Source organism: Harpia harpyja, chromosome W (genome assembly GCF_026419915.1).
Source record: "Harpia harpyja isolate bHarHar1 chromosome W, bHarHar1 primary haplotype, whole genome shotgun sequence".
Classification (NCBI taxonomy): domain Eukaryota; kingdom Metazoa; phylum Chordata; class Aves; order Accipitriformes; family Accipitridae; genus Harpia; species Harpia harpyja.
Window position 1 is genome coordinate 19,131,403 of NC_068968.1, and position 23,414 is coordinate 19,154,816.

Below are 23,414 nucleotides of genomic sequence, written 5' to 3' on the forward strand. Positions count from 1 at the left end.
AGTATGTAAAAATTCTGACTGGGCAGGGCCACCCCGATTGGCAGATCCTCTGGTGTTGACTAACCAGGTGGCTTTTGCTAAATGTGTATCCCAATGTCTGAAGGTGCCACCCCCCATTGCTCTCAATGTAGTCTTTAACAGTCCATTGTACCGCTCAATTTTCCCAGAGGCTGGTGCATGATAGGGGATATGATACACCCACTCAATGCCATGCTCTTTGGCCCAGGTGTCTATGAGGTTGTTTCGGAAATGAGTCCCGTTGTCTGACTCAATTCGTTCTGGGGTGCCATGTCACCACAAGACCTGCTTTTCAAGGCCCAGGATAGTGTTCTGGGCGGTGGCGTGGGGTACAGAATATGTTTCCAGCCATCCAGTGGTTGCTTCCACCATTGTGAGCACATAGCGCTTGCCTTGGGGAGTTTGTGGGAGTGTGATATAGTCAATCTGCCAGGCTTCCCCATATTTATATTTCAGCCATCGCCCTCCATACCACAGGGGCTTTAACCACTTGGCTTGCTTAATTGCAGCACATGTTTCACATTCATGGATAACCTGTGCGATAGTGTCCATGGTCAAGTCCACCCCTCGATCATGAGCCCATCTATATGTTGCATCTCTTCCCTGATGGCCTGAAGCATCATGGGCCCACCGAGCCATAAATAGCTCACCCTTATGTTGCCAGTCCAGGTCCACCTGAGCCACTTCAATCTTGGCAGCCTGATCCACCTGTTGATTATTTTGATGTTCTTCAGTGGCCTGACCCTTGGGTATGTGAGCATCTAAATGACGTACTTTTACAACCAGATTCTCTAGCCGGGACGCAATATCTTGCCACAGTGCGGCAACCCAAATGGGTTTACCTCTGTGCTGCCAGTTGCTCTTCTTCCATTGCTGTAGCCACCCCCACAGGGCATTTGCCACCATCCATGAGTCAGTACAGAGATAGAGCACTGGCCACTTTTCTCTTTCAGCAATATCTAATGCTAGCTGGATGGCTTTCACCTCTGCAAACTGACTCGATTCACCTTCTCCTTCAGCAGTTTATGCAACTTGTTGTGCAGGACTCCATACAGCAGCCTTCCACCTCCAATGCTTTCCCACAATGCGACAGGACCCATCAGTGAACAGGGCATATTGCCTCTCATTTTCTGGCAGTTTATTATACAGTGGGGCCTCTTCAGCACATGTCACCTCCTCCTCTGGTGACATTCCAAAATCTTTGCCTTCTGGCCAGTCCGTGATCACTTCCACAATTCCTGGGTGACTGGGGTTTCCTATGCGAGCCTGTTGTGTGATCAGTGCAATCCACTTACTCCACGTGGCATCAGTTGCATGATGTGTAGAGGAGACCCTCCCTTTGAACATCCAGCCCAGCACTGGCAGTCGGGGTGCTAAGAGGAGCTGTGTTTCAGTACCAACCACTTCTGAGGCAGTTCGAACTCCTTCATATGCTGCCAATATCTCTTTTTCAGTTGGACTATAGCGAGCCTCGGATCCTCTGTATCCCCAACTCCAAAACCCCAGGGGTCGGCCTCGGGTCTCCCCAGGTGCTTTCTGCCAGAGGCTCCAGGTAGGGCCATTCTCCCCAGCTGCAGTATAGAGCACATTTTTAACATCTTGTCCTGCCCGGACTGGTCCAAGGGCCACTGCGTGAACAATCTCCCGTTTAATTTGTTCAAAGGCTTGTTGTTGCTAAGGGCCCCATTTGAAATCATTCTTCTTTCGAGTCACTTGATAGAGAGGGCTTACAATCAGACTGTAATTTGGAATATGCATTCTCCAAAACCCCACGACACCTAAGAAGGCCTGTGTTTCCTTTTTATTAGTTGGTGGAGACATAGCTGCTATTTTGTTAATCACGTCCATTGGGATCTCACTACGTCCATCTTGCCATTTTATTCCTAAAAACTGGATCTCCTGTGCAGGTCCCTTGACCTTACTTTCTTTTATGGAAAAACCGGCTTTCAGAAGGATTTGGAATATTTTCTTCCCTTTCTCAAAGACTTCTTCTGCTGTGTTGCCCCATACGATGATGTCATCAATGTATTGCAGGTGTTCTGGAGCTTCACCTTTTTCCAGTGCAGCCTGGATCAGTCCATGGCAAATGGTGGGGCTGTGTTTCCACCCCTGGGGCAATCGATTCCAAGTGTACTGGACACCCCTCCAAGTAAAGGCAAATTGTGGACGACACTCTGCTGCCAGAGGGATTGAGAAAAATGCATTAGCAATGATGTCAATTGTAGCATACCACTTGGCTGCCTTTGACTCTAACTCGTATTGAAGTTCTAGCATATCTGGAACGGCAGCACTCAGCGGTGGCGTAACTTCATTTAGGCCGTGATAGTCAACTGTTAGTCTCCACTCCCCATTAGACTTTTGCACTGGCCATATGGGACTATTAAAGGGTGAGCGAGTTTTGCTGATCACTCCTTGGGTCTCCAGTTGGCGAATCAGCTTGTGGATGGGGATCAGAGAGTCTTGGTTGGTGCGATATTGGCACCAGTGCACCGTCGTGGTAGCAATTGGCACTTGTTGTTCTTCAACCCTCAGCAACCCCACAATCGAAGGGTCTTGAGAGAGACCAGGCAGGGTAGACAGCTGTTCTGTGCCCTCCGTCTCCAAGGCAGCTATACCAAAAGCCCATCGATACCCCTTTGGGTCCTTAAAATACCCTCTCCTGAGATAGTCTATGCCAAGGATGCACGGAGCCTCTGGACCAGTCACAATGGGGTGTTTCTGCCATTCATTCCCAGTCAGGCTTACTTCAGCCTCCAATACAGTTAACTCTTGGGATCCCCCTGTCACACCAGAGATGCAGATGGGTTCTGCCCCTTTATAACTTGATGACATTAGAGTACACTGTGCGCCGGTGTCTACTAGAGCCTTATACTCCTGTGGGTCTAACGTGCCAGGCCATCGAATCCACACAGTCCAATAGACCCAGTTATCCCTTTCCTCCACCTGGCTGGAGGCAGGGCCCCTCTAATTCTGGTCAGAGTATCCAGTATTCACTTCTCGTAAAATTGGCTCAGAAGTCCCTTCAAGAGTATCAGAAATAAGATCAGCCCTTCTACTCTGTTTGGAAACTGGAGCGGCATTTTTCCTGGGAGAATCCCCTTTTGTGGTGGTTTTTCCTCGCAGCTCACGTACCCGTGCATTTAGGACCGAGGTAGGTTTTCCATCCCATTTCCTCATGTCCTCTCCATGATCACATAAGTAAAACCACAGGGCACCTCGCGGTGTGTATCTTCTATATTCTCTCTCTTGGGCAGAGGAATGCTCACTCCTAATAGCTGAGACATTGGTCCTTACAGGTGGGCAATAGGACATCTCCTCTTTGAATTGCTGGAAATCCTCGGACAGCTTCTCCACAGCCGAAATGCAGGCTTGTAGGGAGGAGGAGAGATTTTCTTCGTATTGACGGAGTTGGCGAGCCACTTCATCCACTGTCGGTGCCTCTTCGTCTTTCCAGGTCATTATTGCCAGTGAGTTGGCATAGGACGATGGTGCGCTCCGTACAAACTTCCGCCACATGGGTCGTGTGCATTGGACTTCGTCTGGATCTTTGGGTAATTGTGGGTTGTCCGGATCATGATGAATTGTCTCTAGCACAGCTAATTCCCTCAGATATTGGATACCTTTTTCCATGGTTGTCCACTTGCTTGATTGACATATAACATCTTCCTTAAAGGGGTACCTTTCCTTCACACTTGACAGGAGTCGCCTCCAGAGGCTGATGGCTTGTGTCCCTTTTCCAATTGCCTTGTCAATGCCACCTTCCCTGGCAAGCGATCCCAGCTGCTTGGCTTCCCTACCTTCTAATTCCAAGCTATTAGCCCCATTGTCCCAGCATCGGAGGAGCCAGGTGATAATATGCTCACCTATACGGCGGCCAAAATCTTTTCGCATATCCCGCAGCTCTTTCAAGGATAGGGATTGCGTGATTACCTCTGGTTCTGCCTCTTCCTCCTGTTCCCGTGATGACCCTGGTTCATCTTCATCCTTCGCTAAGCGAACTGATTTTTTTGTATATTTCTTCTTGTGTATGGGGGCAACTGATACTGGTGCAGGTTGGTCCGCTGGTTCAGTTGCAGTACCGCTCGCCGGGTCTTGGATAACTGCAGCGTCTGTTGCCAAGGTTTGGGTAGCTGCTGTGCTCGTTGCTGGGGCTGGAGGGACCTCAGTGCCCGTTGCCGAGGTTTGGGTAGCTGCCGTGCTCATTGCTGAGGCTGGAGGGGCTGCAGTGCCTGTCACTGAGGTTTGGGTAGCCACAGTGCTCGTCGCCGGGGCTGGAGGGGCCGCAGTGCCTGTTGCCGAGGTTTGAGTGACCGCAGTGCTCATCGTTTTTTTGTTAGGTCCAGAGACCTTCTCTTCCCCTTGAGGGTACTGAGTGGTGTCGAACAGGGCTCGATAGGCATGGGCCAGGCCCCAGCACGTTGCAGTAATTTGTATCTCTCTGGAGCTGCCAGGGTGACAGCATACCTTTTCCAAATATTTTACTAGTTCTTCTGGATTCTGCACTTGTTCAGGGGTGAATTTCCAAAACATTGGAGGTGCCCACTTTTCTAGGTACTTGCCCATACTACCCCACACACCCTGCCACTCATAATTATCTAGCCTTGGGGCAGATCTCTGGGTGATTTTCTTAAATAGTTGTTTAACCTTAAACAAGAGCTGAACCACATTCAGGAGCATGCTAATTCCTAGCAGTAGGGCTAGGACCGTGCTGGTCCCAACATCCCAAGAGTATTCAAATTTTTCAAAATTCTCAAACACCATTGTAACTGAACTGAAGGAGAAAGGAGAGGGGAAGAAAGGTACCCCACCCATAGGCTGGTTTTCCAAGGAGGAAAGGTAAATGGTATAATTATTAATAGTTTCCCACAGATGGCTTCCACAGTATAAAGGTGACAATGCTGAGTGCAAGTACCGGATTAATCCCACAGCCGACGACTTTATCATACCATAAACCAGTGTTATACAATACATCCAAGTGAAAACCTTAATCCACCTCCCACAGATGATAAGCAGCAGAAGAGGGACTACATACAGCAAACGAGGTGATACATAACAGAACTTTAAAAACCAGAGCAACAACTCTAAGAACACATAAATCAACATAATGACCAGCGACTATTATACCGAAATAATGAATGCTTATAACAAATTTGTTTTAACGAGCTCTGGTCAGGTTTGTCGTTATCTCAACCCTTCGTGCCCCACGTTGGGCGCCAAAAAGGACTGTCGTGGTTTAACCCCAGCCAGCAACTAAACACCACGCAGCCGCTCACTCACTCCCCCCCACCCAGTGGGATGGGGGAGAAAATCGGGAAAAGAAGCAAAACCTGTGGGTTGAGATAAGAACGGTTTAATAGAACAGAAAAGAAGAAACTAATAATGATAATGACAACACTAATAAAATGACAACAGTAATAATGAAAGGATTGGAATGTACAAATGATGCACAGTGCAATTGCTCACCACCCACCGACCGACACCCAGCCAGTCCCCAAGCGGCGATTCCCCGCCCCCACTTCCCAGTTCCTATACTAGATGGGACGTCACATGGTATGGAATACCCCGTTGGCCAGTTTGGGTCAGGTGCCCTGGCTGTGTCCTGTGCCAACTTCTTGTGCCCCTCCAGCTTTCTCGCTGGCTGGGCATGAGAAGCTGAAAAATCCTTGACATTAGTCTAAACACTACTGAGCAACAACTGAAAACATCAGTGTTATCAACATTCTTCACATACTGAACTCAAAACATAGCACTGTATCAGCTACTAGGAAGACAATTAACTCTATCCCAGCTGAAACCAGGACAATTGGGGACAGAGAAAAGGGCAAAGGGAGGTAAGCACATGGTGTTAACTTGTTCTTCCCAATATTTGGGAGTTAACCATACTTATATTCTCAGGTGCTAATGCTTTCTTCCAGGTCTGTGTACAGGAGGAAAAAAAGAACCCGCTTTTTGCTTGGATGTCTCAATACCAGATTATTTTTGAGCATCATAATCCAGACATAAATAATCAAAGAGTTCTATCTGACTGTCTCTACAGAACTCAGCTTTCCCTGAAACTGAAGGAGGCTTGTCTTAGGCTCTCTGAATTTCTTCAGCTGGGCTGGCTCAGACTGACTCCCACCTCCATTGTTTCCTTAGGCTGGAAGTGAAAGGAAATTCTTTGATCTCTTGTAAGAATAAATAAATTCTTTTCCCTCTTTTGGTACCTGCTGTATCAAGCTCAAATAAAAATCTCTGCCTTGGCAGGCAAAGCAAGTCTTCTAAGCAATAGTAAATACCCAGAACGGTTCTCTGGTAGAACCCTATTTTTAACAGGAACTTAGAATCCAGCTATCAGCTACTTGCCTCTCAAGTGAATGATTTGATTTCAACATGAATACAGCACCCCTTCTGACATCTGACTGGATTTTCAAATGTGGGTTTTTTTTCTGACTGACACAAGGAGGGGAATTACAATTAAGTCTATATTATCCCACTTGCCACATTTCTGGCTCTGAAAGTGCTCAGATACTATAAAAATACATACTATAAGTATAGAAGCAGAATAGTCATAAAAGAAGGGGAAGACTCAGATTTAATTGTCGCGGTCGAGACGGACAAACGACAAGTACGCATTCTTATAGTACAAGCAAAGAAGGTTTTTTTATTACTACAAGCCAGCAAATTTATACCCATTATACTTGTTACCTTGTACATATGTCTGTCCCTTATTGGTCAGAAAGTTGTCAGAAGTTGTTTTTCTCACCCCTCATTCGTTGACTTTTTCAGGTTCCTTATCACAACTGCAAATGGTCAACACAAACTTAGTTTCCCAGGCATGCTTCTCATCCTTTCTTGTTCTCTCATGGGAACACTGCAATCTTGTCAAGGTCAATATCCTCCCCAGGCCCCTTGGTCCAGCCGAGGTCCTCTACATTTAATTATCACATTTAACTTAGAAGCAAGAGGTGCACAGTTGCAACTGTCACTCTTGGCTTATTATTTGGTTCTTTCCTGTGAAAAATATCATACAGTGTACCTTCACTGTCCTTTAGAATTTTTCATTTTGAAGATACCAACACTTTACTTAGTAATTAAGTACAGCCACCATAAGAATGCAGCAGAAATTTAAAAAAGTAATCTTTTTTTCTAGAAAAGCAATTAACTCTATCCCAGCTGAAACCAGGACAATAAGTTTACCACATCTACAGAGAACTATAAATACTGAAGAAAATCATAACATATGCACCATTATCCAAAGTAGAATTTTCAGAGAAATTGGTGTTTGAGATGCTGGCTGGTGCTAAGAGGTTTCAAACCTTGGAAACTAAACATCACTTACCAGCTACTGCCATTATATGGAAGGTTTGCAGGTGCTGGACTGTAGAATGAGCCTGGATTCTTGCCCAGATGAGACATAGATATTTTTAATTTCCCTCACCAGAAACACATCTCCTTTCAGCAGAGGACAACAGTCAAGAGGGAGAATAATGACATCATCAACTGATACCAGAACAGAATTTGGAAAAATTCCTGTGTAAAAGATACAAGCTGTTAATAGGAGCAATAAACCCCCAAGGCAACTATAGATAGATACATGGGCAGATAATCCCCAGCCCACCTCTTCCTTAACTGAATCCCACATCGCATTCATGGCACAACTTATGCAAAACTGATATGCAAAAAGTTACTCAGCAATAGTATGAAAATGAGCCTTACAAAAAGTATAGAGGAAAGTTTCCACATTTCCAGATAGATCCCTATTCAGGGTTCTGTTTGGAAGGATTCCGTAGTATATGGCCCCGATGAGAAGAAAGGTCCAGGAGAGCTAGTTAATTTTCAAGGATGGTCCAACCCCACATGCAGGAAATCAAGCAAAGGTGGAAGAATGTCTACATGCATGAAAAAGGAGCTCCTGACAAAACTCAGGATGCAAAAAGGAAGCATACAAGAGGTGGAAGCAGGGAGGAATATAGAGAAACTATCTTAGCATGGACAGATGGGGTTAGGAAAGTGTATTGGGTTTGTGTGGCAAGATTTTGGTAGCAGGAGGAGGCAACAGGGGTGGCTTCTGTGAGAAGATTCCAGAAGCTTCCCCTATGTCCAATAGAGCCAATGCCATCCGGCTCCAAGAGGGACCTGCCACTGGCCAAGGCCAAGCCAATCAGCAATGGTGGTAGCGCCTCTGCGATAACATATTTAAGAAGGGGGAAAAAAACCTGCGCAACAGCAACTGCAGCTGGAGAAAGGAGTGAGAATATGTGAGAGAAACAACTCTGCAGACACCAAGGTCAGTGAAGAAGGAGGGGGAGGAGATGCTCCAGGCGCCGGAGCAGAGATTCCCCTGCAGCCCGTGGTGAAGACCATGGTGAGGCAGGCTGTCCCCCTGCAGCCCACGGAGGTCCACGGTGGAGCAGATATTCACCTGCAGCCCATGGAGGACCCCATGCCGGAGCAGGTGCATATGCCTGAAGGAGGCTGTGACCCTGTGGGAAGCCCATGCTGGAGCAGGCTCCTGGCAGGACCTGCGGACCCATGGAGAGAGGACCCCATGCTGGAGCAGGTTTTCTGGCAGGACTTGTGACCCTGTGGGGGACCCACGCTGGAGCAGTTTGTGAAGAACTGCAGCCTGTGGGAAGGACTCACATTGGAGAAGTTCATGGAGGACTGTCTCCCGTGGGAGGAACCCCATGCTGGAGCAGGGGAAGAGTGTGAGGACTCCTCCCCCTGAAGAGGAAGGAGTGGCAGAGACAATGTGTGATGAACTGACCGCAACCCCCATTCCTCATCCCCCTGTGCCGCTGGGGGGGTAAGTAGAGAATGTGGGAGTAAAGCTGTGCCTGGGAAGAAGGGAGGGGTGGGGGGAAGGTGTTTTAAGATTTCGTTTTATTTCTCATTACCCTGCTCTGATTGGATTGGTAATAAATTAAACTAATTTCCCCAAGTCGAGTCTGTTTTGCCTGTGACGGTAATTGGTGAGTGATCTCTCCCTGTCCTTATCTCAACCCATAAGCCTTTTCTTATATTTTCTCTCCCCTGTCCAGCTGAGGAGGGGAGTGATAGAGCGGCTTTGGTGGGTACCTGACATCCAGCCAGGGTCAACCCACCACAGAAAGCCAAAACCCATCTGGACTTCAATCTGGTGAGGAATACGAGAGGGAAGAAGAAAACCTTCTACATGTATATCAGCAGCAAAAGGAAGACTACGGAAAATGTGGGCCCATTGCTGAATGTAGCAGGAGAACTGGAGACAAAGGACATAGAAAAGGCCGAGGTACTGAATGCTTCTTTACCACAGTCTTTAGTGGAAAGACTGGCCTTTAACAAGCCCAGGTCCCCGAGACCACTAGGAAGTCTGAAGGAGGGGAGGCATACACTTGGTGGAGGAGGTTCAATTAGGGAACACTTAAACAAACTGGACATGCACAAGTCCATGGTGCTTGACTGGTGTGGAATGACTGCTGGAGGTGACTTATCAATATGACACCCCCACCACCTCAAGGGAAGGTGACCCTCCAGGGTGGAATGCAGTGGACAAGTAAAGAATCAGTTCCATGGTAGTTCCCTAAGCAACATAACCTGCAACCTTAGATGTTAGCAACACCAGGGGAGCTTGGTGTGCTGACTCCAAAAAGTAACACAGAGGGCGGAGCAGAGTGGAGACGCCGCGGCCAGGCTCTGTGATCACAGGGATAGGGAACTGGAGCGATAGGAACAAGAACGGTTGGTCCCTGCACTGAATCCACTGAAGCAAAGAGGCAAAATAATGGGGGTTCTGTTGACTTAATGCCCTACTTCTGATTTATATCACACGTGCCCAGTTCTGGGGTACTGGCATGCAACACCACGTCCTTTGGGTGAACTTTGCTCATTATAATACCAAAGCACACCTCCATCCCAAAAGTTACCCACCTCCAAGGTGCAACCACCCCTCACTGAGCATGTGCTCTGAATTTTCTCTAGCATATACCTTTAAAAGCAAAGTGAGAGAATTTTATACCAATCAAAGTAAAGGTATGTATGACTAGAGTCACTCAAGCTCCACCTAAAAGGAAAAATAGGATAAAAAGATCCAAAAGGAGGAAGACTATTAGGGAAGATACCATCATAGACAAGTTGGGAGGACATTGCTGACTTCTAGGATCAGTCGATGGGCTGAACCTCTCTTCCCCCCCATAGGGACGCCTATTGGGTGAGATTCGAACACTTGGTTGTACTGAGTGCTTCCCCGGGAAACTTAGAATTCTTTAGAGCTCTTTTCTTTCATAATTTAGTGTGCTTGTAGTCGACTATTATTATTTGCACGTACTTTGCAGACAGTGTATTTATCACCAGCAATCCAAAAGAACCTGTACTGTTCCTTTAATAAACTGTGCTGCTCATTAATCTAGTCGTGATAGTTCATTAATGCAACCAAACTCCCTAAGTCTGGTAATTCTCGTGCATTGAACGCGACTAAGCCGAGAGTGCAGTGTGCTATAAGTGCATCCATCATTGTGCGACCAGACTTATAGCGCTGAGTTGGACATTACTCAGAAACTAAACCTAGCCGCCCCCAGCCTTTCTGACATCTGAGGATAAGTTGGAATGCAAGGGGGTTTATTTTCTGCCAAATTCCTTTACCCTTTAACACAACAACTGGATGCAGCCACAGCTGGCTGATGTCATTGCAAGGCCACTCTCGATTATCTTGGAAAGATCACAGTGAACAGGAGAGGTTTCTGAGGATTAGAAAAAAGCAAAGGTCACCCATGTCTTCAAGGAGTATCCAGGAAATACAGGCTAGTCAACCTCACCTCCATCCCTAGGAAGGTGGTCATAGAATCATAGAATAGTTTGGGTTGGAAGGGACCTTTAGAGGTCATCTAGTCCAACCCCCCTGCAACAAGCAGGGACATCTACAACTAGATCAGGTTGCTCAGAGCCCCGTCCAACCTGACCTTGAATGTTTCCAGGGATGGGGCATCTACCACCTCTATGGGCAACCTGTTCCAGTGTTTCACCACCCTCATCATAAAAAAATTTCTTCCTTATATCTAGTCTAAATCTACCCTCTTTTAGTTTAAAACCATTACCCTTTGCCCTATCGCAACAGGCCCTACTAAAGTCTGTCCCCCTCTTTCTTATAAGCCCCATTTAAGTATTGAAAGGCTGCAATATGGTCTCCCTGGAGCCTTCTCTTCTCCATGCTGAACATCCCCAAGTCTCTCAGCCTTTCCTCATAGGAGAGGTGTTCTAGCCCTCTGACCGTTTTTGTGGCCCTCCTCTGGATCCGCTCCAACTGGTCCATGTCTTTCCTGTACTGAGGATGCCAGAGCTGGATGCAGTACTCCAGGTGGGGTCTCACCAGAGCGGAGTAGAGGGGCAGAATCACCTCCCTCAACCTGCTGGCCATGCTTCTTTTGATGCAGCCCAGCATGCGATTGGCTTTCTGGGCTGCAAACACACATTGCAGAGTCATGTCCAGCTTTTCATCCACCAGTACCCCCAGGTCCTTCTCCACAGGGCTGCTCTCAATCCACTCATCCCCCAGCCTGTACTGATACTGGGGGTTGCCCTGACCCAGGTGTAGGACCTTGCACTTGGCCTTGTTGAACCTCATGAGGTTCACATGGTTCCACTTCTTGAGCTTGTCCAGGTCCCTCTGAATGGCATCCCATCCCTCAGGCATGTCAACTGCACCTCACAGCTTGGTGTCATCTGCAAACTTGCTGAGGGTGCACTCGTTCCCACTATGTCATTGATGAAGATATTAAACAGTACTGGTCCCAGTATGGACCCCTGAGGGACACCACTGGTCACTGATCTCCATCTGGACATTGAGCCGTTGACCACTACCCTCTGGATGCAACCATCCAGTCAATTCCTCATCCACCGAATAGTCCATCCATCAAATCCATATCTCTCCAATTTCGAGAGAAGGATGTTGTGGGGGACCGTGTCAAAGGCCTTACAGAAATCCAGATAGATGACATCCGTAGCTCTTCCCTTGTCCACTAATGTAGCCACTCCATCACAGAAGGCCACTAGGTTGGTCAGGCAAGACTTGCCCTTGGTGAAGCCATGCTGGCTGTCTCAAATCACCTCCCTGTCCTCCATGTGCCTTAGCATAACTTTGAGGAGGACCTATCCCATGATCTTCCCAGGCACAGAGGTGAGGCTGACAGGTCGGTAGTTCCCAGGGTCCTCCTTTCTACCCTCTTTAAAAATGGGTTTCCCTTTTTCCAGTCACCAGGGACTTCACCTGACTGCCATGACTTTTCAAATATCATGGAGAGTGGCTTGGCAACTACGTCAGTCAATTCCCTCAGGACTCTCGGATACATCTCATCAGATCTCATAGACTTATGTATGTTCGGGTTCCTCAGGTGGTCTTGAACCTGATCTTCTCTTACAGTGGGAGGGACTTTGCTCCCCCAGTCCCCCTCTTGCAGTCCATCCACTCGAGAGGTGTGGGAAGAGAGATTGCCAGTGAAGACTGAGGCAAAATGTTGTTGACTACCTCAGCCTTGTCCTTGCCTGTTGTTACCAGTTTGCTAGTTGTGTTCATCAATGGGGGGTACACTTTCTTTGACCTTCCTTTTCTGGCTGACATACCTGTAGAACCCCTTCTTATCATTCTTTGCGTCCCTTGCCAAGTTCATCTCCAGCCACGCCTTGGCCTTCCTGACCCCATCCCTACACAACCAGGCAGCGTCCCTATACTCTTCCCAGGATACCTGTCACTGCTTCCACTGCCCTGTGCATTTCCTTCTTGCCCTTTAGTTTGACCAGCAGGTCTCGACTCATCCATGCTGGTCTCTTGCCTTCCTTTCCTGATTTCTTACACCTGGGGATCGAGAGCTCTTGTGCTCTATGGAAAGCGTCCTTAAAGATCTGCCAGCTCTGTTCTGCTCCCTTGTCCCTGAGGACAGTTTCCCAGGGGTTCCTATTGACTAACTCCTTGAACAGCTGGAATTTTGCTTTCCTAAAATTCAGGGTCCTGACTTTACTCTTTGCCTGACCCATATGCCTCAGGAATGCGAACTCCACCAGTGCATGACCACTGCAGCCCAGGCTGCCTCCAATCTTGATGTCACCGATTAGCTCACTTGCATTGGTGACCATCAGGTCCAGTATCACATCCCCTCTGGTAGGGCTGTCTATTACCTGGCCTAAGAAGTTATCCTCGATGTACTCCAGGAGTCTCCTGGATTGCCTACAGCTCGCCGTGCTACTTTTCCAGCAGATGTTGGGGTGGTTGAAGTCCCCCAGCAGGATGAGACCCTGTGAGCGTGATGCCTCTTGAAGCTGGAGTAAGAAGACTTCGTCAATAGGCTCCCCTTGATCAGGCACCCTGTAGAAGACACAGAGAAAAGTGGAAACTTATTTCTGAAAGATCTTGCTTTAATAGAACTGTACCAGAAATCCAGTCATATTAAATCTGACAATATCCAATTCTGTAGATAAAGTCCGTGAACGCAGTGCCTGAATGTCAATTTCATATCAGCACATGATTGAAATTCAGCCTTCATCATCACTGCTGCTCCATGCATCTTCATATGCTGGATTTAAATGTTGTTGAGACAAAGACTAATGAAAAAAAATTCTCTCAGTGGTTTGCTTAATTAAAAATACTAAAATTAAATAAGGGCAATGCTAAAGGCATTTCTTAAATTACTATCTGTAGACAAACTATCGTGTCTTTCATAGGTACTGGATTTTTTTTTTACCCACTTCTTTGGCCATTCTGCTGATTAGAGGCAGGATAAGTTATGAAAAGAAATAGTACTCTATTTAATTCCAATTTCAACAAAAAATATCTGGAGCACTGACTAGAAGTTTTAAAAATGTCTGAGTATAAAATGTAACAGATAGATATTACTGTGTTTGGTTTGTGTCACTGGTTTTAAAGTCATAATTTCCCTGGCCCAGCATAACTGAGCACTACTGTCTCAAGAAGTAGTCCTGGCTTCCAGCCATATCCAACAACTAATTCTCACCTCAGCCCCCCCCAGGGTCAAGCTAAAGGGTTTGTGCAGCTATGCAGTGCACTGAATCACAGTTCTGACTCTGGGTAAAACTTTCTTGTTTACTTCTATCCTGGGTTCAGATTCTGGCCGTACAGGTACTCAAATATCTGTTCTAGCACAAGAGGGAGCAGGAACTAGTAGCCTGGGGACAGCGGAACTGCTTCTTTCAGATGCAGTGCTCATCTACAACATTTGCAAAGAGCAGCTGTAGTTTAACAGATTTCAAAACAATGGCACATATTACATACCTCCACTATGTCAAATTTCAAGGGCCAGTTCTAATCAGAGCTGGGTAAATAATGCTGTTGCTGTGGGTTTGGTTTTGGTATTCAGACTAAGACAAGACAATTCACACACATCAGAATTCTCAGTTACAGCAAAAATGTTCATTTCAGATCAACTGAACACATTTTGGTTTTAGGATATCTAACCTTTGCAGTTACTTTTTTTTTTCTTTGCTTAAATGTAGGATAGTTTTGAAATAAGTTGTATTACAAAGCAAAGCTGTATTGGCTTTGTGTGGCAAGGTTTTGGTAGCGGGGGGGGTTACAGGGGTGGCTTCTGTAAGAAGCTGCTGGAAGCTTCCCCTGTGTTCGAGAGAGCCAATACCAGCCGGCTCTGAGAAGGACCTGCTGCCGGCCAAGGCCAAGCCAATCAGCGATAGTGGTAACGCCTCTGTGATAACATTTTTAAGAAGGAAAAAAAAGTTGGGACAGACGGAAACGGCAGCTGGAGAGAGGAGTGAGAACATGTAAGAGAAACAACCCTGCGGACACCAAGGTCAGTAAAGAAGGAGGGGGAGGAGATGCTCCAGGCGCCAGAGCAGAGATTCCCCTGCAGCCCGTGGTGAAGACCATGGTGAAGCAGGCTGTCCCCCTGCAGTCCATGGAGGTCCACGGTGGAGCAGATCTCCACCTGCAGCCCGTGGAGGACCCCACGCCGGAGCAGGTGGGTTCCCGAAGGAGGCTGTGACCCCGTGGGAACCCCGCGCTGGAGCAGGTTCCTGGCAGGACCTGCGGATCTGTGGAGAGAGGAGCCCACGGAGCAGGTTTTCTGGCAGGACTTGTGACCCTGTGGGGGACCCATGCTGGAACAGTCTGTGCCTGAAGGACTGCAGCCCATGGGAAGGACCCACGTTGGAGAAGTTCGTGGAGGACTGTCTCCCGTGGGTGGGACCCCACGCTGGAGCAGAGGAAGAGTGTGATGAGTCCTCCCCCTGAGGAGGATGAAGCGGCAGAAAATAACGTGTGATGAACTGACCATAAAACCCATCCCCGTCCCCCTGTGCTGCTGGGGGGGCTTGGTAGTGAATCCGGGAGTGAAGTTGTGCCCAGGAAGAAGGGAGGGGTGGAGGGAAGGTGTTCTGAGATTTGGTTTTATTTCTCATTACCCTACTCTGGTTGATTTGTAATAAATTGAGTTAATTTTCCCCAAGCTGAGTCTGTTTTGCCTGTGATGGTAATTGGTGAGTGATCTCTCCTGTCCTTATCTCGACCCACAAGCTCTTTGTTATATTTTCTCTCCCCTGTCCAGCTGAGGAGGGGGAGTGATAGAATGGCTCTGGTGGGCACCTGGTATCTAGCCAGGGTCAACCCACCACAAAAGCAAATGTTACAAAAATGTTACATTTCTTATTTGCCCATCCAAAATGGAACATTTCAGAAATTTTATAAAGTGGAATTTTTGTATGCTATTGTGGTGGGTTGACCCTGGCTGGGCACCAGGTGCCCACCAAAGCCGCTCTATCACTCCCCCTCCCCAGCTGGACAGGGGGGAGAAAATATAACAAAAGGCTTGTGGGTCAAGATAAGGACAGTTTAATAAAGTGAAAGCAAAGGTCGTGCGCGAAAGCAAAGAAAAACAAATGATATTATTCTCTACTTCCTTCCCATCAGCAGGCGATGTCTAGCCACTTCCTGGGAAGCAGGGCTTCAGTACGTGTAGTGGTTGCTCCGGAAGACAAAAATGCCCCCCTTCCGTCTCCCTTTACTTAGCTTTTTTATATCTGAGCTGATGTCATATGGTATGGAATATCTGTTTGGTTAGTTTAGGTCAGCTGTCCTGGTTATGTCCCCTCCCAAGATCTTGCCCTGCTCCAGCCTGCCGTTGAGGGGGGGCAAAAATGTTGGAGAGACAGCCTTGATGCTGTGCCAGCACTGCTCAGCAGTAGCCAAAACACAACTCACATCACAGATTATTTTTCTCCCAAGGTTAAATGTCCTTGAGGCACACACTGGGTCTCCCCATCCTTCCGCATTACCCACCAAGTACACCCAGGTCCCTGAGCAAAGACAATCCCACGAATGGGTTTGCCTTTTCCCATGGGAGGAGAAATCCACACTGCCTTCCCCAGCCACTTCCCCATGTGCACTACGGGGACCTTATCTCCTCCCACAGTATGTAGGGGGTTTGTTTGGGCAGGACCAGGACGGTTAGCAGATCCTCTGGTGTTAACTAGCCAAGTGGCTTCTGCTAAATTTGTATCCCAATGCTTCCATGTCCCATTGCCCAGCGCTCTCACCATAGTCTTTAACAGTCCATTATATCTCTCAATCTTTCCAGATGCTTGTGGGTGATAGGGGATGTGGTACACCCACTCAATGCCGTGTTTCTTTGCCCAGGAGCTTATGAGGTTATTTCGGAAATGAGTCCCATTGTCTGATTCAATTCTTTCTGGGGTACCATGTCGACACAAAATTTGCCTTTCGAGGCCTAAGATGGTGTTTTGGGCAGTGGCATGGTTTACAGGATATGTTTCTAGCCAACCAGTAGTTGCTTCCACCATCGTGAGTATGTAGCGCTTGCCTTGGTGTGTTCGTGGCAGTGGTCCAATGTAGTCAATTTGCCAGGCCTCGCCATATCGAAAACCCAGCCACCGCCCTCTGTTCCAGGGAGACTTTACTCTGGTGGCTCGCTTGACTGCAGCACATGTTTCACATTCATGAGTGACCTGTGTGATGGCCTCCATGGTCAGGTCCACCCCTCGATCACGAGCCCACCTATATGTTGCATCTCTCCCTAGATGTCCCAATGTTTTGTGTGCCCATCAAGCTACAAATAGCTCTCCCTTACGCTCCCAGTCCAGGTCCACCTGAGCTACTTCTATTTTGGCAGCCTTGTCTACCTGTTCATTATTTCGATGTTCTTCAGTGGCACGGCTTTTGGGCATGTGAGCATCTACATGAGGTACCTTTAGAGTCGTGTTCTACACAGGCAGCAATGTCCTGCCACAATGCAGCTGCCCAGATGGGTTTACCCCTGCGTTGCCAATTGGTCTTCTTCCACTGCTGTAGCCACCCCCATAGGGCATTAGCCACCATCCAGGAGTCGGTATAGAGGTAGAGTACCGGCCACTTTTCTCGTTCAGCAATCTCTAGGGCTAGTTGGATGGCTTTCACTTCTGCAAACTGACTTGACTCGCCTTCTCCTTCAGTGGCCTCAACGACTTGTCGTGTGGGACTCCACGCAGCAGCTTTCCACTTCCGATGGTTCCCTACCACACGACAGGATCCATCAGCAAACAAAGCATAACGCCTTTCGTCTTCTCATAACTCATTATATGGTGGTGCCTCTTGGGCACAAGCCACCTCCTCAGGCGATGCTCCAAAATCTCTGCCTTCTGGCCAGTCCATGATCTCTTCCAGAATTCCTGGGCGGTTAGATTTCCCCAGTCGAGCTCGTTGCGTGATCAATGCTATCCACTTACTCCATGTAGCGCTGGTTGCATGATGTGTAGAGGGGATGTTTCCTTTGAACATCCAGTGTAGCACGGGCAATCGTGGTGCCAAGAGGAGATACGCTTCTGTACCAACAACTTCTGAAGCAGCTCGAACTCCCTCATATGCTGCTAGTATCTCTTTTTCAGTCGGGGTGTAGTGGGCTTCTGATCCTCGGTACCCCCGGCTCCAAAACCCTAATGGTCGACCTCGGGTTTCTCCTGGTGTTTTCTGCCAGAGGCTCCAGGTGAGACCATGCTCCCCAGCTGCAGTGTAGAGCACATTTTGTACACCTGGTCCTGTCTGGACAGGCCCAAGAGCTACTGCACGAGCTATTTCCTGTCTGATATGCTCAAAGGCTTGTTGTTGCTCAGGGCCCCATTCAAAATAGTTCTTTTTCCGCATTACTCGACAGAGAGGGCTCACAAGCTGACTATAACCTGGAATACGCATTCTCCAGAACCCCACAAGGCCTAGGAAAGCTTGTGTTTCTTTCTTGTTAGCTGGTGGAGACATAGTTGCTATCTTGTTAACCACATCCATAGGGACATGACGGCGTCCATCCTGCCATTTTATTCCCAAGAACTGAATCTCCTGTGCAGGTCCCTTGACCTTGCTTTTCTTTATGGTGAAACCAGCTTTCAGAAGAATATGAATTATTCTTTTTCCCTTCTCAAACACTTCTTCTGCCTCGTTGCCCCACACGATGATGTCATCTATGTATTGTAAATGTTCAGGGGCATCGCCCTGTTCCAGTGCCGTTTGGATTAGTCTGTGAAAAATGGTAGGGCTGTGCTTCCACCCCTGGGGCAGTCGATTCCTGGTGTATTGGACACCTCTCCATGTGAAAGCAAACTGTGGCCTGCACTCTGATGCCAAAGGAATGGAGAAAAATGCGTTGTCAATATCAATTGTAGCATACCACGTGGCTGCCTTTGATGCCAGTTCATATTGGAGCTCTAACATATCTGGTACAGCAGCACTCAGTGGCGGTGTCACTTCATTCAGCCTGCGATAATCTACTGTTAACCTCCACCCTCCATCAGACTTTTGCACTGACCATATAGGACTATTAAAAGGTGAATGAGTCTTGCTGATGACTCCTTGGCTCTCTAGTTGATGAATCAGCTCATGGATGGGAGCCAGGGAGTCTCAGTTTGTCCGATATTGCCGCCGGTGCACCGTCCTGGTAGCAATTGGCACCTGCTGTTCTTCAACTTGCAGCAATCCCACAATGAAGGGATCTTCCGAGAGGCCAGGCAGGGTAGATAGCTGTTTGATCTTCTCTGCATTTACAGTGGCTACACCAAAAGCCCATCGGTACCCCTTTGGGTCCTTGAAATACCCTCTCTTGAGGTAGTCTATGCCAAGGATACAAGGGGCCTCTGGGCCGGTCACAATGGGGTGCTTTTCCCACTTGTCCCCTGTCAAGCTCACCTCAGCCTCCAATATAGTCAATTCTTGGCATCCCTCTGTCACTCCAGAGATCCAGATGGGTTCTGTGCCCCTGTACCCTGATGGCACCAGCGTACACTGTGCACCAGTGTCTACCAAAGCCTTATACTTCTGTGGGTCTGATGTGCCAGGCCATTGAATCCACACAGTCCAGTATATCCGGTCATCCCTTTCCTCCTCCTGGCCGAAGGCAGGGACCCTCTATTGCTGTTCCTCATCAGAGTATTCACTGTCTGACCCTTGCGGTGCCAGACCAGAAGTCCCCTCACCAGAATCAAGGGAGGTGGTTTCAGTTCTTCTATGCCTGGAGGATTGCTGATTGCTTTCTTGGGCCTCTACAGCAACGACACTGACAGCCTTCTTCTTGGGTGACCCCTTCTTAACAGCTGTCTTCCCTCTCAGTTCACGTACGCGGGCTTCCAGCTTAAAGGTGGATCCACCGTCCCACTTCCTCATGTCCTCCCCTTGGTCACGCAGGAAGAACCAGAGTGTACCACATGGCATACGCCTTGGGCTCCCTTTCCCTCTGACCGGGGCAGGAGAGGACTGATTTCTTGGAGCGTCCCTAACAGCCAAGGCACTGTCCTGTAGGGATGACGAGACACAGAGATTTTCTTCAATGTTCTGGAGCCAAGACGACACTTTCTCCAGAGTTGGTGTTTCCATATCTGGGCAATACATTGCTGCCAAGCTGTTAGAATATGACGCTGGGGCACCTTGAATCACCTTTCTCCACATGGCCCGTGTGCACAGGACATCCTCTGGATCTTTGGAGACCTCCTCATCATCTAGATCACTGTAGATGACTTCCACCACTGCTAACTCTCTCAGGTACTGGATGCCTTCATCTGCGGTAGTCCACTTTTCTGAGGAGTTCACAAGATCTTCCTTGAATGGATATCTTGCCCTCACACTTGAGAGGAGCCGGCTCCAGAGACTGCAAATTGCTGCCTCTTTTCCAATTCCTCTTTCAATTCCCTGGTTTCTAGAGAGGGATCCCAGCTGTTGGGCTTCCTTGCCTTCCAGGTGCTGACTGTCGGCCCCGTTATCCCAGCATCGGAGCAGCCAAGCAGCAATCCGCTCACCTGGCTGGCGGCTGTAGTCTTTCCGCAAGTCCCGAAGTTCTGAGGACGTCAGGGACCGGGTAGTTTCTGCTTCCTGTTTAAGTTCCCTCACTCCTTCCTCCAATTTCTTTATCGAAGGACCAGCTTCTAGATTAAGCCTTTCCTCTTCTTCTTCTTCCCTCACTAATCGATGGTATGGACCTGTTGTTTTCCTTGTCCACTGTTTCTTTTTCACTATTGGGGCAATTACTGTAGTTGTTGTTGTTGTTTGGGTCCCTATCTCGAGCATGGTGTCCTCAGATGCAGTCTGGGTCCCTGCCTCAACCGTGGTCCTCTGAGAGTGTTGAACTATGGCTCGGTAGGCATAGGCCAGGCCCCAGTACAGTGCGAGAAGCTGCTGGTTTTCATTGTGCCGCACTTTCTCCGCTGCGACAATCTAGGGAAAACGACGCATCGCCAGGGACTTGCCCTGGGGAGAAAACAGACCAACACAGATACTGTGGATCAAACGGTTTCTCCGTTTATTAACTGCGCAACACTCGGTTATATATGTTTCTAGTATCTACTCACACATAAGCCATTTGTTGATTGGTTAACATGTGCCGTTCACACGCTTAAACAATAGTCTAATTGGATAAAGTCTTCTGATCACGCGAATAGTTCCTCCACCTGCATGCTGTCTTGCACCCTCTCTTCGGTCACGTTGCCCTCCTGTTATCAGTCACGTAGGCCCGACCTTGTTCTACTTTTGTGCTTACTTCAACAAACTTATAACAAAGAACAGTAGTGTCTTGTGCTAGCAAACAGAGAATAACAGTTGTGCCTTACGCAGTTTCCGTTGTTCTCCCACAAGTTCTCCCACAACTTCTCCCACAATTCCCCCTCCCTAAGCTCATCTAAACAGTTTCGCTTGCAATAGGTGAGTACAATACATAAGCGTGCATAGTTTGTTTAACTATTCTATCATCTAACATACTTTTCAAAAGCGCCAAAGCACAGGGCATGATCATACAGACAATGGCCAAAACACACAGACCTCCAATGATGGAGAAACCCCATTTTTTCAACCAGCCAAACCAATCCTCAGGAATACCTGAAATCCCTACCACTTTTACGGCATCTTGGAGTTGTCGAATGATCTCGGCTTGTTGTCTGATGGTTTTCAGCGTCTCGGTGTTGTTTGTAAAGTCTAAACAACAAAATTCTGGAAAAAAGGGTGTTGTTTTGTTTGCATCCTACCTCAAATTGAGCCAGCAGAAAATCTATGGGTGGAAGTAGTGCTTGTAATTGATTTGTTGTCATTTCCTGAAGCTCTGTTAATGCGTCGATGGCTTGAGCAGTGGCATTTCCTTGTTTTAAAACCAAACAGGCTAAAGTTTGAATATTCATTCTGTTTATCCAAGGTCCTACTGGAGTAACTGATGAGAGTGTCAAGTATAAAAAATGAGTGGGTAAATGGACGTTGGGGTCACAAGAGCTGTCCAATTTCGTTACCTGTATAGTTCTTTTTTCTCGACATGTCACGTTGATTAATTGTGCTTCTGTAGGTGCCCAGGCTCTCAATCGTCCTATGGAACAGAGTCCTCCTCGCAGTTTTGGGGGTATCACTTTGTAGGCTGTTAATCCTTATTGGTTCCTTGTACATCTGGTCGGATCCATTTGGCCGGTACCCATCTGGGTCCTGAGTCTGTTTGGACACAGGCGTATCCTCGCCCCCATTGTAAAATGGGTACCGGCCCTTGCCATTCCATTGTGATTGGATCTCGATACCGAACTGGTGCTCCCAGCGTACGGTCAGATAGCAATGCGGTAGAAAAATGTCGCTGTGCCGCGGTGTGATGCTGAGATGGATCTGAGTCGCCTCGTGGCGTATGATTTATTACCACACAGGCCTTGGCTAACAGTTCATTTTGATAGCTTACAGGTACCTTCTCCCCCTCCCTAAGACGGTCTAATTGTGTCTTTAGGGTTTGATGGGCCCATTCAACGATTGCTTGTCCTGTAGAATTGTAGGGTATTCCGGTTATATGTGAGATGCCCCACTTATTTAAAAATTTGCGAACTCGAGAACTAATATAATTGGGGCCATTATCGGTTTTTATTTCTTGTGGAACCCCTAATATACTGATGGCGTGACAAAAATGTCGTATGGTGGCGGTGGCGTTACTTTTAGTTTTGGCAGTAGGGCAGATATAGCCGCTGCAAGTATCTATAGTAACATGTAAATACTTCCGAGGTTTGAAAGGTTCATAGACTGTGATGTCTGTTTGCCAAATTTGATTCGGTCGTAGACCGCAGGGGTTAATTCCCCATGTCCAAGAGTTAGTTTGACGACAGTGTGGGCAAGAAGCGACCACTGCTCGAGCATCAGACAGGGGTAGTCGGAATTGTCTTGCTAGTGCTTTAGCTCCCTGATGAAAAAATTCATGAGAAAGTTTGGCTTGTTGTAAAATGGGAACACCTACTGTCTGAATGAGGGTTCCTGCTGATTTGTCTGCATGAGCATTTCCCCCCGTTAAAGCGCCCGGTATTTGTGTATGACTGTTAATATGTGCAAAAAATACAAGTTCTTGTCTTTTCTCTAATATTGATAACAGCTCTCGAGCAGGTTCAGTCCCTCCCGGTAAACTTTGTTTACATCGTTGTGTTAAGTTATACACATATTCGCTATCTGTTACAATATTTAGAGGGATGGCAGGCCAAGTCGTTAAAGCAGTTAACACAGCATGTAATTCTAAAATTGGAACAGATCCTTGGCTTTTCCAAGCTCTGGTATGCCATTGATTGTCCAAAAACCAGGCTATAGCTGCCTGTTGAGTCGTTCCAGAGGCATCTGTAAACACAGTGAGGCCTTGGAGGGGTTTCTCTGAAATGGGTGTTTGTGGTTTGAAGGTTGATGATAATAGACTCTTAATGAGAGGGTCACCCCTAGCCGGGATAATTTGCCCCATAAAATCTGCTAAGGCCGCTTGTAAACACATATCAAACATTAGTAATTGTTCAAAATTACGGGGACTAACAGATGTTGAAATAAATTTAGGATCTCTTCCTGATAACTGCTGCGTTTGTCGTCGTCCTCGAGAGATTGCATCTGCCAATGCTACTAAAAATTGTGGTGCGGCTTGTTTGGGATAACTGGTATACAGCCATAACAAAGGACATACCCGTGA